The sequence below is a fragment of the Oncorhynchus mykiss genome, chromosome 3, assembly GCF_013265735.2.
Source record: "Oncorhynchus mykiss isolate Arlee chromosome 3, USDA_OmykA_1.1, whole genome shotgun sequence".
NCBI lineage: Eukaryota > Metazoa > Chordata > Actinopteri > Salmoniformes > Salmonidae > Oncorhynchus > Oncorhynchus mykiss.
This window is the reverse complement of record NC_048567.1, coordinates 52,496,044-52,503,647: the sequence shown is the minus strand read 5'-3', so window position 1 is coordinate 52,503,647 and position 7,604 is coordinate 52,496,044.

The window sequence follows — 7,604 nt, the reverse complement described above, 5'->3', positions numbered from 1 at the left end:
AAATCCTTCCCTAGAGTCTTATGAACTTGTGGATACCATTTTTATGTCTCTGCGTCCAGTATGATGGAAGTTAGAGGTAGTTTCGCGAGCCGATGTAACTAGCGTTAGCGCTAGCATAGAACAAATACTGGAAGTCTTCAGGTGGCTGTACCAAAAGACTTACAGTCTTTGCAAATTTCCATCAAACTGGACGCAGAGACATGAACATAGTATACAAGAGTTCATCTGACTCCCTTTAGCAGTATATCTTGGGCTAGGCAGGCACAGGAGGAAAGATGATTTCCAGACTGACGAATGCATTCATGTGTTGAAGACAAAATAAAGACGTATTTACAAGAAAATAAACTTCTGTGTACTTGTAGCAAAATATTTTGGCCCAGCCCAAACTTCAAATTACGCACCATACACATCTGTTCGCCTCCTTCACTGTCGAACTCAACTAAAATACCCTCCTTACCACCAGGAATCCTGGGCTATTGGAATATGCTACTGCATCTACGTGTATAATACTTGATGTGGATAGAGTTCAATGTAGTCATGGCTCTATGTAGCACTGTGGGTTTCCCAGAGAATGTTCTCTGGGAAACTCCTGGTGGCATGTCTTGTGGGGTATATATGGGGGTCTGAGCTGTGTTAGCTGTTTGAACAGGCAGTTTGGTGCTTTCAACATGTCAACACCTCTCACAAACACAAGTTGTGGTGCAGTAAATCTCTCCTCTACTTTGAGCCAGGATAGGTTGACATGCATGTTTTTGATATTCGCCCACTGTGTACGGGCCAGCCGTGCTGCTCTGTTCTGGGCCAACGCGCATCACACTTACATCAGTACACTCGTAACAACCATAATTGATTAAACTTCTATTAGATCAAATAAGCCTCACGTTTTGAAATAGCAATACATTTTTATCTTAAATAAATTCAACACTCTCTCATTGGCCCCCATACAAATGCTCGACATTTGCTTAATCATTAATGAGGCGAAGATCACAAAGAGAACTTTCAAGACAGCAAGGTTGGTAGACGGAATGGAGAAGCTAGCTAGATATAACGAGAGGACTAGAAGGATGACGGTTTGGATGAATATGGAAGGTGGATGGACAAACTTGAATTTGAGAAGTGTTGAGCAAATATAGTGAAAAGGAGTGGAAGGCGGTAATAATGGAAAATGGAACAAAAGGAGTAAAGTTGTTAATGGAATCTGAGGATATACGGTGTTGCAATTGTGCTGGAAATCACATTCCCAATTCCCCTGAGAGCCCATTTAGGGTAACGAAGTTTGAAGTGGTAAGGGCCAGGGACATACAGCAGGTCTCCTACACAGAGGCACGAGAAGTAGCTGAAGGAGCGAGTGGAGCTGAAGATATTGCAGTGGATGCCCCACAGCCTGTGGAGGTTCAGAGTGTCGTTAAACAGTTGAAGGAAATTGATATGCACAGGAAATTACAATTGCGTGTTTACTTGCCAAGCTCGTACGTGTGTGGTTCTGTGCATGCATCAGGTGATAGAAATCCGAATGCACTACCAGTGCTTTGAAAAGTTGATTTAATTATACTTTCCTGTGTATATATTGTCTCACATCACAGGAGGTTGGCTGCATCTTAATTGGGGAAAATGGGCTTGTGGCAATGACTGGAGCGGAACTGAATGGTAAAAAATGGTTAAAAAAATACATCAAACATTCCATCTGCTCCGTTCTGCGTCATTCTTATGAGCTGTCCTCCCCTCAGCATCCTCATGTGTCTCACATTCCTACCTGCAAAATTACCAACCTCACCGACTACTGGTAAAGTTAAAATATATATATTTTTAAACATTCTGGCCTGTAGAGGTCGTGATAGGAAACTTTCCTGATTAAAAAAAAAACCCTTCTACATCATTAATAAATGACAGTTTGAATAAGGAAAGTTTCCTCTCATGACATCTACAAACCATACTGTTGAATAAAATTATATTTTAACTTTACCAGTTTGGAGGTTACCCCCAGATTAGCTCTAGGGCTGCTACACATCTCCTACTCCTTGTGCAAATATTTCTGCCAGTTACTTTAAACATAATCAGCAAGAGTATTACGTTTCTCATGTACAATGTGCTCAATCTTCCATCTCCCCTCATTGTTACCTTGGTGAATTCTGTTTGCTTGGCTCCCCAAATGCTACTCCATGCCCACAGATGTTAGTTTTTTGTCCTCATTGAGTCTGAACAGAAAGGAAGAGGCGAAGCGAGAGGTTTTACTCGGCCCAAAATCTGTCTACCACAAATAAGCCCACAAAGTGAGGAATTTGTGTATGGAGGTCGATGAGAGTGTCAAATTTGGTCAACAAAAAATGTAATTTCTAATTTGCTACGTGGGGCTTATTTGATCAAATAGAAGTTTCGTAATGATTCAAAATCAAACCAAATCAAATGTTATTCGTCACATGGGCCGAATACAACAGGTGTAGTAGACCTTACAGTGAAATGCTTACTTACGAGCCCCTAACCAACAGTACAGATAAGAATAAGAGATACAAGTAACAAGTAATTAAAGAACAGTAGTAAAAAATGATAAATAAAACAACAATGCCTGTACAGAGTCAATATGCAGGGGCATCGGTTAGTTGAGGTAGTATGTACATGTAGGTATAGTTAATTAAAGTGACTATGCGTAGATGACAACAGAGAGTGGCAGTGGTGTGGAGAGGAGGGGGGCAATGTAAATAGTCTGGGTAGCCATTTGACTAGATGTTCAGGAGTCTTATGGCTTTGGGGTAGAAGCTGTTTAGAAGCCTCTTGGACCTAGACTTTTCGCTCCGGTACAGCTTGCCGTGTGGTAGCAAAGAGAACACTCTATGACTAGGGTGGCTGGAGTCTTTAACAATTTTTAGGGCTTTCCTCTGACACCGCCTTGTATAGAGGTCTTGGATGGTAGGAAGCTTGGCCCCAGTGATGTACTGGGCCATTTGCACTACCCTCTGTAGTGCCTTACGGTCGGAGGTCGAGCAGTTGCCATTCTAGGCAGTGATGCAACCAGTCAGGAGAGTCTCAATGGTGCAGCTATAGAACTCTTTCAGGATCTGAGGACCAATGCCAAATCTTTTCAGGCTCTTGAGGGGGAATCGGTTTTGTCGTGCCCGCTTCACGACTGTCATGGTGTGCTCGGACCATGTTAGTTTGTTGGTGATGTGGACACCAAGGAACTTGAAGCTCTCAACCTGCTCCACTGCAGCCCCGTCGATGAGAATGGGGGCGTGCTCTGTCTTCTTTTTCCTGTAGTCCACAATCACCTCCTTTGTCTTGATCACGTTGAGGGAGAGGTTGTTGTCTTGGCAACACATGGCCAGGTCTCTGACCTCCTCCCTATAGGCTGTCTCGTTGTTGTCGGTGACCAGGCCTACCACTGGGTGTGTCATCAGAAAATGTAACGATGGTGTTAAATTTGCAGATGACACAACAGGTTACTGGTTAGGTTGTTACGAATGCACTGATGTAAATGGCATTCCGGCAATTTCAAAAAACCAAACTTGAGATCAGAGTTGTGCCTTTTGTCATAAAAGGACATTGCCAGTGAGGGCTTCCTAAGTCATGCATAGATGCTAACTCCCTTTAGTGCCTATTGACAATGTATCTTCTGGCCCGGGGGAATTTTGTTAAGAGCCCCGACGTTCATTCTGAACGTTGAAATACATCGCTTGCGGTACAGTTTTGAAAACATAAGGATCATATCTTTCATAACAGTGAGATGTAAAACTAAAGGTTAAATTACTACACACCTTTATATGGTTAGGGTTAGAGTTCCCACACGGCCATATCTCCATGTCACAGTGCTTGTTTACGGAAGACAGAGGTCGCCACCTGTGCTAATTAGCTATCTTGTTTGCTCCAACACCTGTGTGTAAGTGTAACTGGCGAGAAATTGTAGTTCGTCAACTGGAGGCACACACAGCACATGGATCTGTGCAAAACTTCTACAGTAAGTGTACATTTTGGATTTGAAAGATTCTTTCTCGATATGAAATATAAGGGGCATATCAGCATATACAAGTAATGATTTTTGACGTTTCTTCATGTTAAAACAGCGGCGGAATGAATAGTTCACACGCTGCTAACTGTGAGCAAAGCTAACTGTTGAAAACCCTACAGAGAAGGGTTTTCGGGAGCTATGGGGCTTCCACAAATTTAAAGTAGTCAACTGGGAGGGGATTCCTATGAGTTGGGAGCAATCAGTCAATGAAGAAGAAGAAAATGTAGTACTTTAAAATGGAAATAGCCTCAATGGCGCTGCACATGCTGTCACAGACTTTATAATGGCACAGATACAAAGATGAGTTCAATGTCTATCTCTATGGCCCTTTCACTTGCGTATCTGCCCTCTCATTGGCTAGAATGGTCCCACCTGATCTCGCCTCCTCCCGCTTGCCTTCCATCTTTGAGGACATGCATTACCATTGTTAGAGCAGTCACTTGACTATCTTGTCAATATAATAGACCATCTTTGGTGTGGATCTGAGTACCTCCCCAACTATTTCTAGAACGCATGCATATTCTAACCATTCTGATTGGTACCAGATGGTGTGAGCCAGAGACAGAAAACATGTGGGTAAAGCAGCGTTTTGAAAATATATCTCATAATAATGGCTGGAACGGGCACATGGAATGGTATCAAACACCGGGAAACCATCTATTTTTTACCATTCCATTAACCCCGCTCCAATCATTGCCACGAGCCCGCTCTCCCCCAATTAAGGTGCCACCAACCTCCTGTGTTTGATACTCTGATTGGTTTGAGATGATTCGATCGCAGATGACTTGGTTTTGTTCCACACCCCTCATTTTGACATCACCACAAACTAATTCATAGACGGAAGTCTCAGACTGAAGTGTGTAGCGAACATTAGGTCAGAGGAAGAAATCAGTTTGATTTGTTAGGCAAGCATTCTTTACTAGGTCTGTTTTTGCCGCCATAAGGTGTCAATTTTAATTACAGTAATAAAGGCATTGCTAATTGGATACACTCATGAGTCTTTGCACAATGCTCCTGAACTATCATTCATAATTAAAGGTTTCATTATGGTGAAAATGGTTCTATAAAATACTGTAAATGTTCTGAATGATTTTCTATCATTATTTGATTTCAATGCTCGAATAAATAATTAATTCTATTTAGATAATTTGGGTCAGAAGCTTTTGAAAAACGTGCCTGGTGTAGCCTTCACCAGAGTTCACGTGCAGCCCTAGACATTTTCCAGAAATGGCATGAATAGCATAATATGATTTCAACAAGATTGCACACAAGCTTATGAATCCTAATTCTATTGTGTGGTGTCTCATATCAAACTGCACAGTGGGCGTATTGTATTGCAGTGTTCTATTGACTTAAGGTTGTAACACATGAAATCATATTGGATAAAAATCATTTCATATCGTACCATGTCATGATGCCTTGTATCTTGTCATTTCATATGCTCATTTCAGAAGATCTCCTGGGATCTCCTGGTAAGAAGCAAAAGCCCACGCACAGAAGATAGTGTGGTGGAGATCGACCCATTGTGGATGCCCTACGCTCCCAAAGGGGTCCAAGAAAATTAAGTCAGGTCAGTCATTTCAGAAGTTTCAAATCATTCTCATAAAAAAATACAAAGTGAGGCACCAACTGATTTATGTGTTCTGTATTATCATTATTAACTCCTTAAATCAGTTGTCTCGGGTTGATAGATGATAAGTAATGGGTGTGTTGAGTAATTGGCTTTGGGAGACAGTGTCTCAATTTAGAGAGTGGGGCCTGGCTGCCTATTCGATTCTACATCATGAGTGACAGAGCTGTTACATAACCATACAATAGTTGCAGGTCAGCAGCAATAAGGCAATGAAGCAAGATGACACTGTGCTCACAGAACAGAGAGAAAGACAGGAGATGCAGCCTGTGTAAAGTCTGAGGCATATAAATATCATTATTTCATTTCTATGGAGGGCCCAATTCAATTCAATCAAAATGTTTCTGGGTGGGGCAAGACAACTGTCTTCCTTGAGAGAGTGAGTTATTCAAGTTGATATCCCGTTGATTTTAGTCTTGTTTCACAGAGTAAATGTTGCATTTCAGATGAAACTAGAAGTTGTGATTAATTAGGTATAAAGCCATGATACAGATTTAGTCAAGTGTAAGCAACTGGAATGAAGGCCTCATGACTAACAAAGTTGTAAGCAATGTCTATTATAAATGTAATACATATTTACTACTGTCGTGTGATCCTTGCAAGAAGGTGGGACTGTTCAGGGGCAACGTGTGTTGGGCACATATTTAGAATTACGCATTGTAGTGAGGAGCACATGCTGTGTCATGTTTCCTATGCGTGACAGTGGGTTGTGGTGTTTGCTCATGTTGGAGCATTGACTGGGTGTGTCATCACCATGCATGTCTAAGTCTTTGACTTGTAGCTGTTTACAGTATCGGTTATTATCATCCAAGCGAGCTTTTACAGGAGAATGTGTTTTTGGTGTAAAATTGGTAAACTGTTGCAAGACAGTCAAGCTAATCTATTCACAACAGCATTTCAGGCCTTTCAGAGTTTGAGGACATTTAGAAAGGTGAGAATGTGTTTTGCCAGACAGGAAAATGTTTACCTTCAAAACAACCATAAACATGGCCCTCTAAAAAAATAATTACATTTGGCACAATCCAAGAGGGTCAACTACTGCACCACCTCTGAAAGAAAAGGTGGAAGCAGCAACACAAAGAACAGGAACACCAATTTCTTCACAGCCATTGATAAGCAACACACATTATGCATTCCTCCACTTCCTGGTTTACTCAAATTGAATTAGGTAATTTAAAAGGTATTGTAGATATTGTAAAATATATCTAGCCACACACACACACTCTCACACACACACACACACACACACACACACACACACACACAGACACACACACACACACACACACACGCACACACAGTGTAAAACTTTCTACAACCTCCAAAGGCTTCTGTATGTGTCCTCTCTCCTGAGTAGTCTGCGGGACAGTCGACATGCTTTAACTCAGATGATTTTGGGCGAGTTTTAAAAATGGTAATAAAAGCAGTTCATGCTTTGCAATGAAAAGAAAATGTCTGCATTGGGTGAAATTCTGAAAAACAACATTAAATATTGAATGAGGAAACCCAAGTCTTTGCATGCCCCCCTATGGAGCAAGCAGAGAGTCAACACACTTAGGAGTCCTGATCATTCACTTCTCCTCACACAGTATCGAGTTTAAGAAATGCAAATGTTTCTCTGAGACGTCCCTCATGCAGCTATTGGATATTTGCCAACGCTTTAATATCATCTCCAAATTAACTTATCACACACCTAGATCTCTTTTGACTGTGTTTCCATGGCGAGTAATGGCAAACTCCACACACCCACCCCTCAAACACACCTCCTTTTCTCATCCCCAAACTAATCAGTATTCTGGATTGAACATCAGGACTTGGTTTAGTTGAGAGGCACTCCTCACCAGCATCACCCAAAATGTATGTAGTTCTGTCCTTGAGCTGTTCTTGTCTAATGATGTTCTGTATTATGTCATTCTGTATTATGTTTCATTTTTTTGTGTGGACCCCAGGAAGAGTAGCTGCTGCTTTTGCAAC